The sequence below is a fragment of the Dioscorea cayenensis genome, chromosome 7 (genome assembly GCF_009730915.1).
Source record: "Dioscorea cayenensis subsp. rotundata cultivar TDr96_F1 chromosome 7, TDr96_F1_v2_PseudoChromosome.rev07_lg8_w22 25.fasta, whole genome shotgun sequence".
NCBI classification, from domain to species: Eukaryota; Viridiplantae; Streptophyta; class Magnoliopsida; order Dioscoreales; family Dioscoreaceae; genus Dioscorea; species Dioscorea cayenensis.
Window position 1 is genome coordinate 27,924,280 of NC_052477.1, and position 24,318 is coordinate 27,948,597.

General features: G+C 36.6%; 1 pseudogene; it reads right to left on the reverse strand.

Moving 5' to 3' along the window:
- Nucleotides 1-9,934: 9,934 nt before the first annotated feature.
- LOC120265288 lies at nucleotides 9,935-10,694 on the reverse strand (annotated as a pseudogene).
- Nucleotides 10,695-24,318: the final 13,624 nt, after the last annotated feature.

Genomic DNA, 24,318 nt, shown 5'->3' on the forward strand with positions numbered 1-24,318 from the left:
ATTCAATCTTACAAACAAGACAAAACTCTAGACACTTTCTTCGGGTAATAATCTTGAAAGGGTATTAAACTATGGCCATTTTTTAGAATGGATGCCGAACTTCAAATTGTTTCTATTTGGCTACCATGCTTTTATTTCAGTTCAATGTGAGACTACCCATTATTTTCCGATGAAAACTTATGGATGCCGAACTTCAAATTGTTTCTATTCTCTGAGTTCTTCTTTTTCTGGTTCTGTTTCTTCTCCTGCTTCTTCTTCTCTTCTTCTGTGAACTAGATGTCAACCATTAAATTAGAAAAAAAAATTTACAAACTAGCCTTGGTTAAGCCATTCTAATATTTACAATTGGGCGAAGATGTTGAACCATTAACCTGTTTAGAGGATTGCTAAGCCCTAAACATCTCTCTCTCTCTCTCTCTCTCTCTCTCTCTCTCTCTCTCTCTCTCTCTCTCTCTCGCATCAATCCTTGAAAATTATAAATTCAATTTCTTAAATTTCTAATACATATGATGTTTTAAAAAATCATTTGTGAAGCCTGTTTAATTATGCAAAAATAAGATTGAAACCTGGAAGGCAAATCATGTATTAATATGAACGTGTTGATGCAAAAGCCATAATTATATGTTCTGTAAAATTACATGTTAAAAAAATTACAATGTTTTGTTCATGACAAGGAAGACATGTTCTAAAATTTGCAAGAACTGCACATTCATAGAAAGGACACACATGTTTATAAAATTTACAACTTTGCACCAGAAGAAAAAAAAAACCACAGTTTATAAGATGCTTATAAACACTACAAAACTTACATAGTTTCCAAAATTTACATAGTTTGTTTGTTCCTATTTTATTCTTCTTAATAGCAAAGCTTTCATCTTGCAATACATCATTGGAAGTGATGAACAACATGTTCATTGCAGTATTAAAGACGAAGGTAATGCATTCGATTGGCAAAAACTCTGCAAAATGGTGGTAATTTTGATCCAGTCATCGCCATCAGTATCAACCAAATGATCATGATCATCATTAATCTCCAAGTTATATTCAGAACAATATTCCTTCTCATTCTCCGAAGGAAGAGGTGACGGAGGCGGCGGTGGAGGAGATGGAGAAGGCATAGTTAGAAACTCATAGCAAAAATTAGTCTGAGCTTTATCGATACCTCTAAAGGTGATTGACGACATGTCATAAGCTAATGCTACTTCTTCTGGTGTATCAAATGTATAAGTTTTTCTAATATCCGCTGCATAACGTCCCCATGGTCTCCTTTGTACTCCTAAGTACCCCGTTGATGCTCTACTTCATCTTCTCTGATGACAGGGTGAGATGATGCATTGTAAGTCAAGCATGTCCATAGATGTGCAATGTTAATTGTTGCAAGATTGTTTAGTATCCTGTCTGTATATATATAGTTGAATTGAAACACACACACACACACACACACACACACACACACACACACACATATATATATATATATATATATATTGGAGAAAGAATTGAATTAGGGTTCTATAGAGTAGTATAGGTGTTTTTGGGATGTCATACGGTGGCTGCTGTAGACGTCCTCATATTTGAAATCTAGGGCCGTCCTTGGATTACGAATCAATTTTATTTATTATCATTATGAAATAAGAAATAGAAAGTGTAAAACTTATCTTGTTTCTTTAATGGGAAATAGGTTCAATACACCACACTAAAGACAAAATATAATACTAACGTTGTTGTAAAATAACTATGCAATAACATCTTTTTCTAAGAAGTGAAGTAGTGTTTTGTTTTTTTAAAAAAAAAATTTCTCCTGTATAAGCGTGTGAAAATTTAAAGATAAATCATACAAAATCTATTTTATAGGTTGTAAAAGTCAATGGATTTTACATTTAACATAGAAGAGTCAATAATTGTGGCTTGATCATACTCTCATGCAAGCGGGCCCTCGTACACACAAAAAATCACAACAAAAGAAAATAAACATCAATATGTCATCACAAGATATGTAAATGGTGACCCGGATGTTTCGGTAGCAAGGTTAAAACAAAATTCAAGCAAAAATCTCTTGTCCATTATTTCACACAGCTAGAGATAGCTAGTCACATATAGGAATTGATAGAGAAAAAGAGAGATTGGAGATTTCTTAATAATCATAAATGTAAACACTTTTTCTCTTATTAACTATTGTTCATGCTTTCATATACTCTACATTTTTAAATCTAATGCACCCAGAAGACTTCTATATTACTTGTCTTAGAGAAATCTTATCATATAAATTGAGAGATAAGTAACATAAACAAATTGGCACATATATAATAACATACTATTGTATTCCAAAGATGATAGAATAATTCTTTCAACTGCTAAAAATTAAATTTTGAAAAAGTGAGGGGAAAAAAATAAAATATTGAAATAATCAAATAATGATCCGCAAGATAATAATCCGGAAGCTAAAAAAATTGAATAAATATATAAATCTGGATATTCAAAAAATTAACTAAAATATTTTAAAAAATGAAGAATCTATCATAGATTTGTCATTTAGACATTATAACTAAAACATAAACATAATATAGATATAAAAGGGAAAAATTGTACGTACCTCAAACTAGAGGTGCAAAGCGGGCCGTCTTAGGCAGCGAGCATGACCCCGGCCGACGAGTTGGGCCGTGCACGGCTTTACGCGGCCGGCTACGATGCCGAGCCGGTGGCACGGCCCATATCTGCGGGCGGTGCCGAGTCCACACTGGTGGCCAGCGGGCGGCACGGCCCGGGCCCTGGGCTGGGGCTGGCCCAAGCAGCGGGCCGACCCAGACCGGCCCGCCACTAGCCGGTCTTGGTCGGCCCGACACAGCCCGCTCGATTTTTATTTTTTTGTATTTATTTCCCCAACTAATTTAAATAAATGGCAATTTTTTTCCTATATCTATTTGTAATTTATTTTTTTAGTTTATCTCTATTTTTCTATGTAATTTTTATTTTTCTAATATTATGTTAAATTTAAAAAAGTTTATCTTTTTTGTATTCATGTAAATTAAAATTTTTTGCATATTTTTTAATTATTTTTTCTATAGTCTTTATGTGTTGTATATTTTTTACAATCAAGAAACTTATATTTTATGATATTTAGATTTTTTTTAAAAAAAAATCCATATTTTTAGTATTTTTAAAGTATTTTTTTACAATTTTTACAATATTTTTAAAGAATTTAAATAATTTAATATTAAAAAAAGCGGGTCGGCCAGGCACGGCCCGACCCAATCGGCTCGGGCGTGCCTCGGGCTGAGCCGACCCCCTTGTACTGGTGGGCGTGCCGGCCCGGACGACGAGTCTGGCCGGGCTGGGCCCGAGCACGCATCTGGGTGCTCCCGAGCCTGCCGTCTTGCGGGCCGAGCCCATCTTCACCTCTACCTCAAACAAATATGATAAATACATGAATCAGCTCACCTCTGTTTTTTAAACCATATGAAACAAAAGAATGTGAGATACAATTTCAAAATAGTAATAATTGTTGTTAATAATATTTTTGATGAGAAAATTACATTTATGTTTATTACTGCAATATATATATATATAGATATTAAATATTTATTTTGGAAAAATATAAATTTATTTTGTTTAGTATGATATATTTATCATTATATATATATATATATATATATATATATATATATATATATATATATATATATATATATATATATATATATATATATATATATATATATATATATATATATAAATGATATTAATTTTTTTATATATCAAATATTTATTTTGGGAAAATATAAATTTATTTTGTTTAGTAAGATATATTTGTCATTATTAAATTTATAAGTTGAATTCATCATTAAAAAATAATATATTTGTATTTTAATATATATCATATTGCTAATATGTTTGTATTATAAAACAATATATATATATATATGATAATATATGACCCATTATTAAATATATATATATATATATATATATTATAAATGATATTAATTTTTTTAGGTATGAAATATTTATTTTGGAAAAATATAAATTTATTTTGTTTAGTATGATATATTTGTCATTATTAAATTTATTTTGTTTAGTATGATATATTCATCATTAAAAAATAATATGTTTGCATTTTAAAACAATGCATATATATATATATATATATATATGATAAATATATGACCCAATCATATTGCTCCAAATGGTATGTCAAGATTCTTAGGGGATCAACTTTATATAATGTATATATATATATGTTTGTAGACATTGGACTATGCCTTGAAACCTAGTGAACAGGATTTCTTGAGGCTCAATAACTCAATTTATATGTAACTCAAATTTATCCAAATATCATAACCATGCTATACACACATCCAAACACACATCCACCCGGGTCCGGGATTAGTGTAATTCATTACATGCATTCTTATATATATATATATATATATACATATATTAAATTGTCAATATTTTTTTGCGTATTTGCTTAGGTTAAGCAATGTATCATCATCTAACCCAAATTAAGCAACAAAACTTGGTCATGTGGTCATAATTTATTTTATTGCACAAACATCGAAATTACATTCTACGAATCACTTACTTTCACTCTTTTACCCAACAGTAGTCATATAACATATAATAAGGTTTTTCTTCATGTTGATTTATCCAAAGTTCATATTTCCTTCTCAAGGGATGCATATGCATATCATCATATGAACTGGTTCAGCATCTCATATACAGTTGTATATTTGTGATCAGGGTACAGCTCCGTAGCCTCAACTCCAACGGATTTGTCAATCTCAAAATTGCATGTTTCACCTTTGATGAAGCAGTCGTGGGCAACAGCATAGATGAACTGCAACGGCTCTGAAGAACCTGCATGCATGAGTACATGCATGGTTTCAATTATACAAGATCTTGTTCAGTGTTCTTGGATCATCCACTGCTCTGATAGCATACATCGCAATGTTTTTCTCGCTATTGATTATGACTTTCAAGAAATAAGTTTAGATGAAACGTGTATAATGATGAGGCTTTGATCTTTGAAACTGAGAGAAAACACAGATGTTTGATGAAATGCTCAATGAAAAACTATGTGTTTGATGAAATGCCTTTTGGAATTCATTAACTGGGTCTCACTGGTCAACACAGATACAAAGATGAAAGACTTTGAAAAATAACTTGACCAACCAATCAGCTTCTTCCACTATCTATTAATTTATATCAAAAAGTAAATAGACAAGAAACACAAAACGCCAGTCACAACCAAACCTTAACCTGCTCCAGCATTGGTCAGGTACTACCTACCCTTGGATTTCCATGCCCCTTATTTGCACCCCATCTTCAATCATATCCTTAACACCCCTCTTGATTGAAAAGTTCTCACCCCAATCAAGATTCTCATGGCTACATGTTTCTCTGGTGGAAGTGGCTTGGTAAACAGGTCCACCAGTTGCTTATCTATGGAACAGTGGTGGAGAGATATCACATTATCTGTAACCAGCCCTCTGATAAAATGATAACGCACATCGATGTGTTTAGTTCTCCCATGATGCACAGGGTTCTTGGCCACAGCTATTGCCGATTGATTATCACACCACAGACGCATTGTACTGCTAATTTTATGACCACATTCCTCCAGAATTCTTCGAAACCAAACAATTTGGCACGCTGCTGATGTTACCGCGATGTACTCTACCTCCGTGGTTGATAGTGAAACAATCTCCTGCTTCCTTAAACTCCATGACACTGCACTCTGGTCCAAACGCAGCAGTATCCCTGATGTGCTCTTCCGATCAGATAGAGAACCTCCCCAATCACTGTCCGAGTATGCATCTAACAATCCCTCATCGCCCCGTGAAAACCACATCCCAAACTCCTTGGTTCCTGCTAGATATCTCACCACTCGTTTTGCTGCTGTGAAGTGATCAAGACATGGACCATTCATGAACCTGGACAAATAGCTTATAGCGAAGCAAATATCTGGCCGAGTGTGGGTGAGGTATAGCATCTTACCAATGAGACTCCTGTGTATCCTTGGATCAACTAATTCAGTCTCTGGAGCTCCCTGAGACCGATCATTCACCCCCATTGGAGTAACAACTGGCTTGCAATTCACCATCTTGAGTTGTTGTAACAAATTCTCAATGTAATTCTTCTATTTATAAAGATGCCACCTGATTCCTACTTAACTTCGAGTCTAAGGAAGTAACTTAATTCTCCCAAGTCAGACATTTCGAAGGTCTTCATCATTTCTGCTTTGAATTGATCAATAAGAGCAATAGATGAGCTTGTATAAATTATATCATCCACATACAAGCTTAGCAATAAACTTTCTTCATTCGCTTGCTTCTTTCTATATAATGTATGCTCACATTCACTTCTAATAAAGCCCTGCTCTTGAAAATGGCGATCAATTCTACTATATCATGCACGAGGGGCTTGTTTCAAGCCGTAGAGAGCTTTCTTCAGTCCATAGACTTCATCTTCCCTTCCTTCGATTTTATACCCTTCAGGTTGCACCACAAACACTTCCTCTTGAATGCCCCCATTGAAGAAAGCATACTTGACATCAAAGTGGAATATAGGCCAGCTAGCGTGGGCCGCCAGTACCAGCACCAACCTCACTGTCTCTAATCGTGCTACAGGTGAGAAGACTTCCTTATAGTCTACTCCAAATTGCTGTGAATACCCCTTGGCCACCAATCTGGCATTCAACTTCACAACCTCACCTTGAGCATTGATCTTCGACTTATAGATCCACTTCAAATTCACTACATGCTTCCCTTGAGGTAATTGACAAAGTTCCCAGGTATTGTTTTTCTCAATTGATGCAATCTCTGCATTCATTGCCTCCTGCCACTCCTTGTATTTCACTGCTTCGTGAAATACAGTTAAATCACCTGCACACAATGCAAATGTACAAGTGTTGTAAATATCAGTCAATAATCGGGTCTTTCTTGGTGGTGTGCCATCAAACTATGCAACTTGATTTCTGGCATTGCCACCCTCTGCATCAGATGGTTCTTCACTTGCATCTTCAATTGAGATTGTTTATTCACCTTGCTTGCAAACTCCCCAATTCCACCGTGACCATTCATGAAATACCACATCCCTACTCACAATAGTCTTGTAGGTGATCGGATTATATAATTTGTGTGCTTTGGCTTCAGAGCAATACCCAACAAACACACACCTTTTAGACTTGTCATTGAGTTTCTGGTGTTTTTGTGAGGGAACTAAAGCAAAGGCAACACATCCAAATACTTTAAAGTAACTTACAGTTGGTTTAACTCCATGCTAAGCTTCATATGGTGTCTTATTGTGCAATGCATGTGTTGGAGATCTGTTGATAAGGTGTACTGCAGTGGCAACGGCTTCACCCAAGAATTTGACCGGCAATTCTCCACTCTTGAGTAATCCTCTAGCCATCTCAACTACGGTCCAGTTCTTGCGCTCTACTACCTCGTTCTGTTGAGGTGAGTAAGGGGCTGTATATTCTCTTCTGATTCCTAACTTGTCACAGTAGTCTTGGAACTCTTTTGAAGAGAATTCTCCTCCTCGGTCACTCTTCAGTGCCTTTAGCTTCATGCCCATTTGCCTCTCTACGAGAGCATGGAACATTTGGAACTTCGTAAAGGCATGGAACATTTGGAACTTCATGCCCACCTACTATAGGAATCAACAAAAAAGTAAAAATACATGTTTCCTCCGAGTGATTCTTTTCTCATCGGACCACAAAGATCCATGTGTATGAGCTGGAGGCATGAATTGTCTCTTCGTGCTGCACCACTAGGAAAGGAGCTCCTTGCTTGTTTTGTTGTTACACAGTCCTCACACTATACCTTGTGCTTCAATTTAGGCATTCCTTTCACCATGCCCTTCCGAGCTAATGTTACTAAGCTCCTATAATTCAAGTGTCTGAACTGCAAATGCCATAGTTCATCTAGAGTTTGACTTCTCACAGTCATAGCCAAACCTTCAATCTTTGCAATGTCTAATGGAAACATATTGTTCCTTGATCTAGAGATAGAAATCACCTGACTTTTCTCTTGATTATCACTTATGATGTATTTGTCTTTATCAAACATCACTGAGTACCCCTTGGCGGGTAGTTGCCCCACACTTAGGAGGTTATGTGCAAGTCCCGGCACATAATTTACCCCATGCAACTTCTTCTATGCTCCTAACTGAGTGACAACAGACACCGTCCCCACACCTTGAACCTTAATCTCTTTATCATCTCCAAGCCTCACAGTGACCTCTTGCAATTCATCAAGGTTACTGAACAGCATCCAATCTCCCGTCATATGATTAGAGTACACTTGAATGAATATCAGTGGAACTGCTTGCCATAAAGAGATTCCCAGCATTGTCTTCTTCTGCTATACGGCAAGCTCCTTTTTCTGGTTGTTTTTTCCTCAATCTACACCCAGCTTTCATGTGACCGAATTTTTTACAGTGAAAACAATGTATATGACTTTTGTTTTCAGACCCTCTTCTTTGGCCACCCCGAGTTCTTCCTCTCCCATGAGCAAATGATCTCTCGCGGCCTCTGCCATCTCCACACGAGCTTCCTACACTCCCTCCTTTGTTGTGATTTATATTAGAGGATTTGGACTTTACAATGAGAGCTTTTTCACCTGTCTTCCCAACCGCCCGGTTCACTCTCACCTCGTGAGCTTGTAGTGTGCCACACAAATCATCAATAGTGAGTGTTGAGATCTCCTTTGACTCCTCTATTGCCACAGTAACCCAATCAAATTTCGGTGCCAAGCTTCGAAGAACTTTAGACACAATCTCAGGTTCTTCAAGCTTGCGACTGAGAGCCTTTATCTGGTTGGTAATGGTGACCACTCGTGAGATGTACTCCTGAACCCCTTCATCATGTCCCATCTAGAGTGTCTCAAAGCTTTGCTGAAGAGCTTGTATCCTCACTGCCATCACATTGGTCTTCCCCTGATATTGTTTCTTCAAGATTTCCTAGGCTTCATGAGCAGACTTGGCTTCAGCTATGCGATCCAAGTTTGGGCCATCCACTGCTTGTTGAATTATGCTCAGAGCCTTAGCATCCCATTTCTTGTTCTCTCTTTTCACAGCCTCATCCTTCGACTCAGCTACTTCCTTATCCACGAGATCCCACAACTCCAGGGACCTGAAGACCGTCTTCAATCGAAGACTCCACCTGCCATACTTTGGCCCCGTGAACACTGAAACCGAGGGCTAAGAGAGGGACATTGGAGTACCTGATGTTGTCGGAGTGCTTCTTGTCGACATCACAAGCTCTGATACCATTTTGATGAGGCTTTGATCTTTTAAACTGAGAGAAAACACAGGTGTTCGACGAAATGCTTGGTGAAAAACTATGTGTTTGATGAAATGCCTTTTGGATTTTATTAACTAGGTCTCACTAGTCAACACAGATACAAAGGTGAAAGACTTTGAAAAATAAGTTGACCAACCAATCAGCTTCTTCCACTATCTATTAATTTATATCAAAAAGTAAACAGACAAGAAACACAAAATGCCACAGTCATTGGCTAACACACAAACCTACACCCCATTGGTCATAACCAAACCTTAACCTGCTCCAGCATTGGTCAGGTACTAACTACAAAAGATTACAACAATATAATAATACTTCTTTTCTCAAAACACAACCGCCTTAACTACCACACCTGAGAAGCAAGCTAACTAGCTTCTCAACAGCACCATGCTTCACCATTCCAATCAGGTACAGTTCATACTTGCAAAGGATCCTTCTTCCATTCTCTTGCCCATTGCCTGCGAACACCATGCAGCACAAAACCCTCACCATTCCTTTGATGATTGCTACCCTTGGATTTCCATACCCCTTGTCTGCACCCCATCTTCAATCATATCCTCAACATATAATGCACAAAATGAGAAGCAAAATCTTTGGTGCTTATCATGTACATATACCTTTGGTATTTCAGTCAACTAAGATGATCACCTCTTCATTGGGAATTCTGGTAGACTCAACTTGGCCAAGGCGAGAAAGGAAATAGTTTGAGAAAAGGTTGCATAAGACAAAGGTAAAGGGAATTCCAGCCTTCCTAATTTCCTCCCTAATGTGAGCTTTAATTGCCAATGTGCTTTTTGCTGGTTCTAATATTTGAACTTTATCTACATCAAATCCAAACTCTGAAGGAAAGTATCTCTGCATTCCAAATTTTCAAAAGTAAGTTATTTAAGCATAGACAAAGACAGTTCATCTTACTGAGCTTGCTCAACCTTGACATTTCGTGTTGCTTTAATAGCAAAAACAATTTTAGTTTGATCAAAAATATGCTTATCGGGATGATGACCCATTAAAGAGAAGACCACATCAACTTGCTTGTAGCTTTCACCAAGCTCTCATGGTCATATAAGTTCCCTTACATTAATTGATAAGTATATATATATCGTATAGATATTCCCATAGGAAAATATGAACATTAAACGTAAGTAACAGGTCTAAACAGAGGAAACAGCTAAAACAAACAGAAAAACAAGCTTACAAAGAGTATAGTGATACCAGAGTCCTTCAAGTCCTGAATGTAGTGAGTCATTTCAGGATGGTTAGCCATGGTGGTCACTCTCACCAAGGCAAAGGTCGGGTGTCCCATACTCAAGCTTACTTCCACAATAAATTTTCCAATGTAGCCTGTCACCCCAATGATCAAGATCTTGCTCTTGTCAATCACTTCCATTGATAGTACTTCTTCAGCAATAACACAACACGTGGACAAAGATGTATGAAGCCAGAATGTATATACTTATGTAGATAGTTGCCAATGAAGTCATGGATATCCCTGCCTACAACATTACATGAGATTTACGAGGCATGTAGAAATGGTGTTAGACATGTAATTAATCAGACACTGAAAACTCATCAACCTAATATCTAGCTACTGATAATGAAGATTTTAGTTAGCCAACAGCTTGTGAATGATTCAATCCATATCCTATGTTTGGTATCAGTGGTATTATTGGTAGATGGTGATTCAACTCAAAACAAACAATTTGGCTCGAAATTGATTTCTTTCATATTTACTGCTAGCAATCAGTTGGAAATGTAAACTTGTGTGTTTGTTTGGTTCACGGAATGGGAATGGGAAAAGTAATGGTAATGATACTGTAGGAATAGGAATGAGAATGAAAACTATGTTTGGTTGGAAGAATATTTTATTGGGAATTGAAAAAATTTAAAAGGGAATGTAACAAAATTACTTTTATACCCTTAATACACAAAAATCCGATTAATGATAAATAAATTTTTTATCTAAAGTAAATTTTGAATATTATTATCCTCGCCGTTTGCCTATTCTCGTCTTATCATCCTTGCCATTTGCCTATTCTCGTCGGGCACCATTTTTTTTCCTCCTCTTCACTTCTTCTTCTCACCGTTGTTCTCCTTTTCACTGTGATTTCAACAACATAATTGTTAGGCTGAAGGTAAGAAGGTCTCTATGGGCGAGAGTGAAGGGGTTGGGTTCTTGGATTTCTATAAATAGAAAGTTTTAGGGTTTTCAATCGAGTTTAGGGCTTCTTCACATTTGTTTCTGTGTGATTCTTGTGTATTACATGTTTCTGACTATGTATTATTTATGTGTTAATGTTTGTTACTCTATCATCGTTCATCTTGAACTAATTGTGTGTATTGTTTTCATTGCGATTGTATGTACAAACAAAATATGGCCCCCTTTGTGGCAACACTTACCGAGTTGAAGCCTCACATGGCTTTGTAACAGTAGGAAATCATTCAAGGTACTCCTTTCGCGCATTTAATGGAAGTGGAACCCATATTGCAAGGGGGGGTACTGAACACACTTATGAAAATGTATGATGATCGAATCCAGCATTTTAAGATAGGTGAAAGCACACTTGCTTTCATGCCTGATGATGTCGAGCTTATTATGGGTTTGCGCTGTGAAGGGGATATTGTCTGCTTCTAACACCAAAAAAAGTACTCCATCTTTGAGCAAATGTATCTTCATAAAATACACAAACACCATTGAGATGCAAGAAAAACCAACCTTCTCAAACTCGTCAATTGCAAAGATGAAGAAGCAGAGACATTTGTGAAGTTACTTGTGGTCTATCTCATGATCTTCATTCTCTTCCCTAACACTTCACTGAACACACCAACCATGGGTTGCACATTATGCTGATGATTTGGCCAACCTTAGCTGTTACGCGTAAGCATGCACCACTCACAAGTGGCTGATGTCAGATGTCCCAGTAATAGCGGCCAGTGTGCAACTTAGGTGCAAGGGGAAGTCAACACCTGCAGGATACTTGAAAGGGTGCACCTTGGCCCTTAGCAGTTTTATAAAAAAAGCATCCATTTAACCTCTTTTAAAATCCCTTAAAGGGAAAAAAAGTATGTTTATACCTTCATTAGTGTTTTCTATTTAATTTTTTTTATGTGTAAATGAATATTATTTTTCTATGTAGCACTTTTTTCATATGTAATTCTTTATGCATCCTATGTAACCTTACAATATTAATGTGTATACTGTATCTTTACAATGTATGTTTATATACTTCCTATGTAATGTTTTGCCATATGATGTGCAGTTTTTTGAACTAGTCCCCGCCAACGATGAGGAGTTTGCACTAGCGGGATCTATCATGGGTAAGGGATGACATCGGGATCGTTCGCCCTCTGGCAGCCTAAAGAAGATGAGGAATAGCCCCACGGAGGCCAAGAAAAAGTTCAGCAAAGAGCCCGTAAGGAGAAAGAATGTTCTCCCTCCTCCAGTCCTGAGAGAATGCCCCTCATTGAACATCTACTACTAGATGCAATTGGAGGATTGGTGGTGATGATGATGTGCCCTCGCTTTTGCAACAAGTTTTAAGAGAACTTGGAGAATTCCTCTAATGCCTTGATGATCGGGACGGCCAAGTTGATTGATAACAACAGGCTAACCCAATGACACCCCTGAAAGAGGAAGATGTCAAACAACTTCCACCACAAGTTGCTCGTTCTCCATCTACAAGGACCCACAAGAAGAAAGTAATGCACAGAAGGTTATCGAGGACCCATGTTCCCCTATTAATTGAAAAATCTACTCCAATGGAAGAAATACCTGCACCTGAAGTATAGATACCTCCCCCGAACATAGAAATAGCTGTGATAGAAGCCGATGTAATTGCATCTACCATGGGGAAGTTTGCCACTAATGTTACTCAATCTGAGACACGTGCTCGTCAGGTTACATAAGCCACAATTGCTTGTACTATTGCTGAAAAAGGCAACACCAAAATTCCTCCAAGAAGAGCTCCAGTGAAGAGGGCTCCACCAAAAAGGGCTGCATTAAAGAGGGCTCGTAATGTGAAATCCAGAGAAGAAATAGAAATGACCCCAGCCAGAGGAGTGTCACAGGACGACAATGATGACAACGCCATCAACGTTGATGAAATTATTGAATCCTTGTGGAACCCAAGCAGAAAACATCGCAAACTAATCAAAAGGATCCCTCTAGTGATCCAGCTACAACTGTTGAAATGTCGTCACCTAAAGCAACCTTACTACCATTTGAGGGTCCAATGAACATGCCTTCACCAAAGAATGAAATGAGTTATGAGTAGGGCTGTAAACGAGCCGAGCCGAGCCGAGTATCACCAGGCTCGAGCTCGGCTCGAGTATACTATTCAAAGGCTCGAGCTCGGCTCGAGCTCGTTCGAGCTATTTTTTTTGTGCTCGAGCTCGGCTCGCTAAAAAGCTCAAGTAGCTCGAGCTCGGCTCGTTTAAGCTCGATTAGCATGTATACATAAGTATTTTTGTAATTTTATATAGGTTATATAATTATGTATTTTTGTAATTTATATATAAATAATTTAATATTTTATATATAAAAGCTCGTTTAGGCTCGCGAGCCTCACGAGCTGAGTATTTTTGGGCTCGAGCTCGGCTCGTTAACATAAACGAGCAGCTCGAGCTCGGCTCGGCTCGTGAAAAATCGAATCGAATTCGAGCATTGACCGAGCCGATCTCGAGTAGCTCACGAGTAGCTTGGCTCATTTACACCCCTAGTTATGAGTGTTGACGGCAACGACAAAGGGAAGGAAGACAACCCAAACCCCAGTTAGCCATATCATGAACTGTAGAGAAAGGTGAAATCGGAGTTCTTTCCAAGGAAAAAGAATTGCCCAAGATTAACCCGGCTTGATGAAATACAAAAGCTAGCCATCATTTTTTTTTCTCAACTTTAGCATAGATAGGTACGACTTTCGGTGTATAATGACATTTTCCTATGTATGATTAGTGTTTTCCCATGTGTTAAAAAAAGGGGTTGGCGGGGTTTCAATTCGGATCCTTTTTTTTATCCGAATCCGAGGTTTATTATCATTTTTGTTATTTTTTGTTATTTTTCCACATTATTTAATAATATTATATTCTAGAAAAGCCACATAGGATGAAATAAATGGTAAAACTGATGGTGAGTAACGGGTTGAACTATTTTTACTGGTTTTCAAAAGTATAGGAACTAAAAGGGTGGAATCTTAAGTGCGGGGACTAAAAAGGTAGAAAGAGAAAAGTGCAGGGACTAAAATAGTGATTAAACCCTTTAAATTATATGAATATTAGTGGTATTACGATTAGACTTATGAATTTTCTTTTTTGTTTTTAATATAAGCACAAATTTATTTTCACAAGCTTATCTTCCTATTTTATATATATATATATATATATATATATATATTTCTATTGTTTTAGTTGCATTTGTTCCAAATTCCAAATAGAAATTAGAAGGTTTGCTAAGCTATTTAGATGCTTATTATAAGTTCTTAGCATATAATTATTCATGCTTTGATTCCTTTTATACTCGAGAGGATCTATAAAAAAAAACTTAATTTGATGGGTGAACAAATTAATTGCAATCTTTTCATCTTTTATAAGTTATTTTGAATTATTGAGAGTTGTTTCAAATTATTGTGATTTATTAGGATTTTTTATTTTTATTTTTATTATTTTTAAAATTATTTTTAAAGAATCTAGTTACGGAAAATGTTAATGAGTAATTAAATACAATTTATTAATTTTTTACTTGTTAGAAATTATTTTTATTATTTTATTTTTAAATTATTTTTGGTTAACTATAAGCACTTCATCACTCCTTTAGACTATTTACTATTAGTCTAATAGCATCACAATTCCTATATTTTTGAAGTTTCTAGGTACTTGAGTTGCTTTTTGTTCCGCAACACAACAACAACAAAACTTAGCTCAAGTGGCTAAAGCATCCTTTGATGAAAGCAAGGCCTAAAGACTTTTATTTAATAATAAAAATATTCATTGTAGAATAGGATGAATCAAAGAGTTCACAATCTCAGAAGATTATACAATATCAACAACTTCAGCATTGAAGTCATCCCCAGGAGTGGAATGGTCTAGCTGATAAACAGCCAACTCAAGGGAGGTCCTGCTATGACATCTCTCTTTTTCACCAGGCATGGATCTCCTAAGATGGTTTATGAAATGTGTTAAAAGCAATTACTATTACTTTTGATCTTTGTCTTTGTTTGTGTTTTTTTTTCCAGCTTCCTTGTTAGTTTGAGTGTTCTAATTGTCCTCGGGTTTTGCCCTTCTTTGTTTTCTTTCTTTGCCTTTCTAACAAAGTAGCTCTCGGTAGCTATTTTTCTTCAAAAACTAATAGTAAAAATAAATATTCAACCCAACGTGTCAGGATCTAGCTTGCCAGACTTGGTGAATTATAGGACTGACCAGGCCAGGCCTAGCTCACCCAAATTCACTGTGCTTTTGGTTGCCGACTTGGCCTAACAGGTATCTCTTGTAGCATGAGCTGGTTTGTGGTCCAGTTTTTGCTGACTTAGACCATGAGGGTTAGGCCCGTCTAACCGGTGCACCTTCTACTGTAAATATCTTAGATGTGTTGCTTTATTTGTTGTTGCAACATTTAAACACTTCAGGTGCATTTGATTTGTTTCTAAAACTATCACAAGTAGTACAGTCTAACATAAGTGCTTGTGTTGTTCTATGTTTGATGTTTATTGGATAGTATTATTATTATTTTTTTGCTATTTAGTATTTGCTTTATAAAAGTATAGAATAAAAAATTATAAAATTACTGTAATATCTTTTGGCTATTCAATGTTTTTTTTACAATATATAAATGCTCACCATAATATATTATTAAAATCCAAAGATTTTATCCAGACACAACACATTTTAAAAAGCTTTCCAGCCACAACCAACAAACTCCCATTAAAATCCTAACAAAAAAAACCAATAAAAAATAAAAAAAACAAACAAACAAACAAATAGACAGATAAATGAATAAATAAATAATGCGATAACAATGGTCTAGAATAAAGAACTTAAAAATAAATCTCATCATCATCCAAAAAGAACACAAAAACCTAATTACATCAATTTGAGTTTGAAATGGACGGAAAAGATGCCCAATAACTTTTTGGAGTAATCACAAGTTGACATGTCCGAATATGCGTGTGTGTACCGCAAGTGCACGAGTGTCAAAGTAATAAAATACCCGGTGAGTCGGGTAGTCGAATCCACAGGGAATAGGGCTACTAGTACTAACTTCTTTTCTGCTTTCTAGCCTAATGATAAATGGAAAGGTGTGGTGATCCAATGTACGAAGAAATGAATACCGGAGACGAATATGCAAGGGTAAAATGGATGGAGAATCTCAATCAATAAAGATGAGGTACCCAGGCAATGCTCCCCATAGTATCTAACATGAAGTTCAAGATTCGCTAAATGCTTCTAAACCGAGTCTAAAGAGTCGAGATAATCCAAGAAAACCTGCCCTTGCTCCAAGCCACCGGTACTAGTCCCTTACAAGGTCCCGGAGGAGAAATCGCTCAATCTCAACACCTCACACTCCATATGACCGCAATACGTTCTAGGGACACCTAAGAGTGAAACCGATTCCTAAAGATAGATCCAACCCTAATTCCCAGCGAAGGATCCCTCACCCCCTACAAGGTCGCGGTGGAGAAATCTCTCAATCTCATGCCTCACACCAAATATGGTTGCATAGAGTATAGGATATACGGAGATAGGAAACACTCAATCGGAAGGGAAAGGAGACACTCCACTATCTCATAACTCACCCTCTCAACCCTCTTTAACCTTGAAGTTCTAACTCTAATGGAGACCTCTCTCTCATCAAAGTAACAAATCATGCAAATCCAATCAACCACAAGGATTAATAAACCAAGCAAGCAATGGGAAGACAAGATTAAAACTCAAATCAACTCGGATTTAATAGAAACATAAAGCCAATCAATACAAAAACATAGATCCTAGGGTTCACATGCCCAAATACCTACTAGTGTTTAGCCCTCCATGGGGCAAGTTACAAGACAATGATTAATACAATGAAAAGCAACAAAAACCATAGAGAAAACCCCCTTGAATTCGTGATGATAGGCCTTGGTGGGTAGTTCAACGTCTTGAAGGATTCTTCTCCGAAGCTAGGATGTCGGTGACTTCCCAAGTGCTATGACGTCGAAGGAAACTATCAAAGTTGGTGAAAAATACCCTCCAAATTGGCAAAGACCTCCTCTCCAAACCCTAGCCGTCTCACCCCTCAAGAGCCGCACAAAAGATGAGAAAGACTAGGGCAAAACGGCTATTTATAGGCCTTAGACCGCGTCTGTCACGTGCCCCCATGCGCCCATGTGGATTTTTCACGTGCCCGCGTGGGCTGCAGAAATTTCCACGTGGGCGTGTGAATAGTAATTTTGCTACAGTAGAATTGCTACGTTACTTTACTACAGTGATTTCCATAACGCGATCCAAATATTCTTCTCTTGAGACCACATAATCGGGCACACGATTATGTGGTAGGCTATAAGACTTTTCTTTATCGACGCGTCTTGAAAGATCTTGAAATCCTCACAAAGAGTAGGAATGTGAAAATGTGACTGCCTTTGTGCCCTTCCAAACGGTAAATTGACTTGCATATCTATGGAAATTGGCACACAGCTCCTCATTCACAAACTCCTCTTGTGTTTTCGTCCTTGATTTGGGCAAGAACTCTAAACATAGTGCCTTAATAGCCTATCTTTGCTTCTTTTTGCATTTCCAATGCATTCACAACCTATATGCATAAAAGAACACCCAATACATGATATGAGCCATAATACACATATAAAATGATGCTCAATGCATGTAAAACACGTATAAAAACATGTTCACTCAAGCACTTATCACAGGTACTGTAACCGGTGGACAACTGTGCAACATTGTTGTTTTTTGCTTTGGCGGTCACAATGTTCAAGAAGGGAAATAAATTCGTTTCGACCTAGTAAAACCTAACCCCCTTTCAAAATTGTCATGTATGGGCTTTAAGTTGTCATGTATTTAGAATTTTTGTACCGTGGTTTTGGTGATATAAAAAATTAGCTAGTTGTGATTTCCTTAATTAGTCGTTTGTGTTGTACTCTTAATATATTTGTAACAATAAAAGTTGTTTTGCGCTATCGTTTAAAATCTTGCCTATCAAATGGATTATCTAAGTTTTGATATTATTCACATAAGAATCTTTCAGATGAAGAGCGGAGTTGGGGTTGCTTGGCTACCAAGTGGCTAATTAAATTAACAGGCAAGGTGATTTATAGACATGCTTTTAGTTTGACACGTTTTATAATTGTGCTTTGGTTGTTTAGATGCCAAAGTGTTCCTTCCAAAGTGATAGGTGAAACATTTTCATAATTACATATATGAGCATTATGATGAGTGAAAGTCAATCTTCTAATCACTTAGGTGGCATTTGGTTGGATGTAAGTTTAAATGTAGTGGATTTTTAGTTACATTGTAACTTGAAGTACTTGATTTTTAAAATACAATATAGCCAAATTTAGTGTTTGGTTGTATGCACTTAGAAATGCTTTATTAAAATTTGGTTGGAGAGATTTGTAATATATATGTGTATATATATATATGTATACACATATACATATTTGCATATGTATATTTATACAAACATACATATACATATACATATGTATGTTTATATATATACTTATGCACAGACTTATACAGATATATAAGTATATGATGTATGTATGTATACATATACATATGTATAAGTGTGTGACAGGGGTGTATTTGAGCCGAGCCGTTCGTGAGTAGCTTGGTGTTCGGCTCGATAAAGGCTCGTTCGTGTTTAGCTCATATTGTAAATTAGTCAAGCTTGAACATCATTTTCAAGCTCGATTAATAAACGAGCCAAGCTTGAGCAGCCAAAAGCTCGGCTCATTTTGGCTCGTGAACACAGCTCGTGACCAAGCTCATGAACAAGCTCGTTTATAAGCTCGATTGTGAGCTCGTTTATATATATATATATATTACATTATATATATGTATATGTATATGTATATTAAGGTGTATATGTGACTATGTCATTGTTGTCAATTTGAGTTACACATATAGGGCTATAAACTACTATTCGAAGGCTAAGCTCATTAAAAGCTCAGGTCAACTAGTTCATTAAGTTAAATGAGCTCATAAGATAAATGAGCCAAGCTTGAACACCACCAAACTCGGCTCATTAAATCTTGTGAAGAACTCGTTTATTGTATAATTAAAAGCTCGTTTATAGTATCATTTACAATTTTATTTTTAACAATCATTAATATAATCAAACTCAAATCGAGTTGAGTCACACTTGATAATGATTCATTAAATAAGTTTACTAAATAAAAAAATAAAATATAAAAAAAATAGTCAAGCCTTAATCAAGTTAGCTAGCTAAGTCTAAGTTTCGAATTTTCTTAACAAGTTGAGCTAGAGCATGAAGCTTGAAAAAAGCTTGATTAGAGCTCGAGCTCGGTTAAAATAGTAACGAGCCAAGCTTGAACATAAAAAATGAAGCTCGAAGAAAGCTCTGCTCGAGTTCAAGCTCGATTAAATAATAACGAGCCGAGCTTGAACAAGGCAAAGCTCGGCTCGGCTAGGCTCATTTACAGCCCTAGTGTGTGTATAAGTATGTATATGTTTGTATATATGTATGTATTCATATGTGTATGTGTATATGTATATATTTTTGTATATGTATATATGCATGTAGAGATATATAAATATATATATGCATATGTATATATACACATATATATACATCACCTAAGGATTTTCAACTCCCGGGATTTCAACTTACGCCCAATTTGGACGTAAAGTCCAAATACATCCGTGGGAGTAATTGGTTTTACCTTGGTGCTTTAAAATCCCTCAAACCAAACAAAGGATTTTTAAATGTAGTATTTGAAGTTACAATGCAACTTCAAATACCACAAAACAAATATTACCTTAGACCCTAAGATAAACAAGGCTTAGAACAACAAACCCCAAATTATGTGATCTATAGTGAATTTGGCCCATGAATTAAGCTGCTTACATTAGTGCATAGCTTGGGACCAACAAAAACGAGGTTGGCTTCTAACAAGTAACAAGGCTTAGTCCCAGCTTGATAAATGGGTCCAAATGTAATGGCTTGAGCCATGATACATGGCTGAGTCACTGACAATTGGGTTGGTAATAGGGTGGGATCCTAGCAATGGGCTTGTCTCAGTGGGGTGTAACGTTCAACCATCCAATGTGACGCTGCCCACAACCAATGAGCACTTGCCATGCCCTATAGACGGTGGTGCCATATAGCCGCCAACCTTGCGGCACTCAATGGGGCAACCAGTGGTCGAGTGCTAGCGAGAACCTAACTTTGAATTAAAAGTTGAATTCTTGAATATAATATATATCAGATATATGGTTTTTGTCATGAATTGCTACAACTCTAGAAGCAAAGAAAACACGATTGGAAGCCCTAGCTATTACTACTAAGCACAGCCTGGAGTTTTTCAGAGAGCACCCAGGGTCATGCGATGAGTGAATAGAAGTGGAGTGGAGTGGAGTGGAGTGAGGAAGAACCAGTGTCTTGTTTATAAACCCTTTTGTCCCTATTTCCCCGGGGCTGCATGCTTTATTTATTTTCTTGTTTTGCTCTATGTTAACTCTATATTGTATTTCTTTTTCAGTTCTCACGTTTAGTGAAATGTTTTTGTTTGTACTTCGCTTAAAAGTTTTAATAAATATGCACAATAAAGTCAAGGTCATCAATTCAGTATTGATGTTGCAAGGAAAATAGCCCACTTTGAGATAGGACCTAAAATTAATATTTCATTTTTTTTTTCTTTCCTTTTTTCCAATTAATATAATCACTTTGAGATAGGACCCAAAATTATATTCCCACATTTACATTCTAACCACATTAATTGCTTGTGGACCAAACAAAAATTGAGCATAGTCCAATCAATACAATCACATTTTTGGTAATGCTATATATTCCGAGTAATAATGTAAGATTTTGTGGACAAACAACCCTTGCGGTTGTCTAAGTAATTTGTGTAATATTCCAATCGTATGATAATTTTATATTAGATTTCAGGGGTAATTTGATAGTACCCTCAACCAAACGGCATCAAAAGCTTATATATATATATATATATATATATATATATTTCCTGTTTTTCACATTGAACCCCAGTATTTTTTTTATTTCAATCCTTTTTCACATTTTTTATTTTTCATTTGAGACACCCTTGCTCTTATTTTAGTTCTATTTCAACCCCTTTTTTATTACATTGACCCCCTAATGACCATTTAAAATATTCTTGCTCAATAATTATAATATTTTAATACAAATATATAAAAATAAATAATAATGATGCATTACTATACACAATTGCAATTTAATGCGAATTTAATCAATCACAGTTTTAGTTCAAGGAATGTAACATATACAATATAATAAATCTAAAAATAAATAGACTCAAAAATAAATAAATAAATAAATAATACATAAATAAATCGAACGTGAGAGGAGAAACTTTTAAAATAAGTGGATCAAAAGTTGCACATAATTGATCCCCTGGTGTACAAATCAAACAGGATATGAATCTGCTATTTTTTTTTTCTTATAAAAATGTTGGTTTACGTCTATCTAGAGATGTCAAATGGATTGTGTGGGTCTAGGCTTGGCACGAGATGGCCCGTGTTTAGCCCAAACATAATACTACAGTACCATGCCAAGGCACATACTCCCAAATAGAGTGATGGCGGCTGAAATAACAGGCTGGAAGTTTGCAGTCTACACGCCATTACTGGCATGAGGCCACATCAGGCTCGCAGGGTTGGGCACATCCCATAGGGGTTTTCTTACTCTTTTTTTTTTAAAATTATTATTACTTGTAGTATATTTTCATTTTTTTTTATTGTTGTGGCCCTCACTTTTATTTTTATATTTTTGGAATTTAAATATATATATATATATATATATATAAACAAAATGAGCCACATGTTAGGCCTACCTTGGTGGTAGTGGATCGTGTCAGCATGGCACGAGTTCAGTCGGGCTATGTCGGTCTAGACATAAACAGTGTTTTAGCCACAGTGGAACCGGATTGTGTTGCCTCACTTAATACCACTAAGTAGTGGTGTCAAACGGGCCGGTCCGACCCGGCACGGCCCGGGCCCATACGGCCCACGCACTATGCGTGCTTGGGTCGGCACGGCCTGTCTAGAAATCGTGCCGGGTCGGCACGGCCCACCAACCACCAAGGTTGGCCCAGCACGTGGCCCGGCCTGGTTATATTATATTTATATTTTTTTATTTTAAACCCTAAAAATATAAAAAAATACCCTAAATTTGCTAAAAAAAATATATAAAAAAATCCTAAAATTCAAAAACATAGAACTAAATGCCTTATTGACTAAAAAAACAAAAAAATATACCAAAAATTAAAAACTGAAAAACTTACATTTTAGCGTGCCACGTCATTGACCCTGAAAGCAGTCTCGGGCCGTGCCCGGGCCCATGGGCTGCAAACCCTCAGCCCAAGCACGGCTCAGGGGTTTGGGCCATGCCCTGCCCGGGCACCTGATCAGAGACCATGCTTGGACCAAGCACGGCCCAACTCGTGTCGGGCCGTGCCGGGCCCGGGCCGGCACGGTCCGTTTGACACCACTACCACTAAGCATCACATGATTTTAAAATTTTTATTTTTATAAACTAAAAGAGGATAAAATATCAACCATGTTGTTGTAATGGTGGCCGATGTTGTAAAGTAATTGTCTTGTTTTTACTTCATCCATCCTATTTTATCTGTTCATTTCAATAGTTTCACAAAGATTAAAAAATTAGATTTGAGAATTTTAGGCACATTTACCTTTGTTTCCTATTGTATTCATTTCTCACTGTTCATTTACTAATTCTCTCTTTCCCTTCTCTCTCTATTCAATTTTTATTTTTTATTATTTATTATTTGAAAGTCACATTTAATATGACATTGGTCGATCTAATGCCTTTAAACATATTTATACAATTAAATTTGAAAATTTAATTTTTACAGTAGTTTTACGGAAAAATAATTTTGTAAAAAAAAATCTAAAATTGAACAGATAAAATGGGATGGAAGGAGTATTATATTGCTTTGTGTCCCCAAACACCCTAGCAATAACAAGAGGAAATAATTGTCTTCTTCCATAGAGTCCACACTTTAGAGTATGTTGTGAGGTGAAGGGGACATGAGGTGAGCAGGGACAGAATCAAGAGGGGGTTAGCAGCGGCTTCAGCCCCCTCTCGGCACCGGAGTTCTTCTTTGCTTGGCCGGAAAACACATAATCAGCCCCCCTTCGGCCTGACCAACAGCCCCTTCTCTGGACCTCCGCAACTCAGCTCCTCGGCTAGCAGCCCGGACAAACGGACAGCCATGAGTCATGACTCATGGGCGGAGCCGCAGAGGGAGAGACGGGGGCAAGGGGGCGGCCGCCTCCTTGTCACCGGCCGGCCCCCTCTCTCTCCCTTATACCTCTCTCTCTCTATATGTATATATATATATATATATATATATATATATATATATATATATATATATATATATATATATATCTTTATGGATTTTTTTTATTTTTAATTTTTTTAAATATCTCTCTCTTTTATATATATATATATATATATATATCTTTAATTCTTCATAGATTTTTGTAAAAATTTTTAAATCTCTCTTTATCACTATATCTTCATAGAACTTTTATTTTTATCTCCGGGCTTGGCCCCCCAGACGTAGGCGAGTGGATGCCGAACCCAAGCTACCAACGCTGCGTGCCTCCTCGCGGTTTGTTTTCAGTGTGCTTTTTTTCTATTGGTTTGTGAGACTTCTATGAGTGCTTAAGTGTTACTTATCAATCGACAAACCACAATTTGAGAATCTAATGTATTTAATTAGAACGTCATAATATCGCACTATTTTCAGATCGAATACAACTGATACTAAAAATAGTTTTGA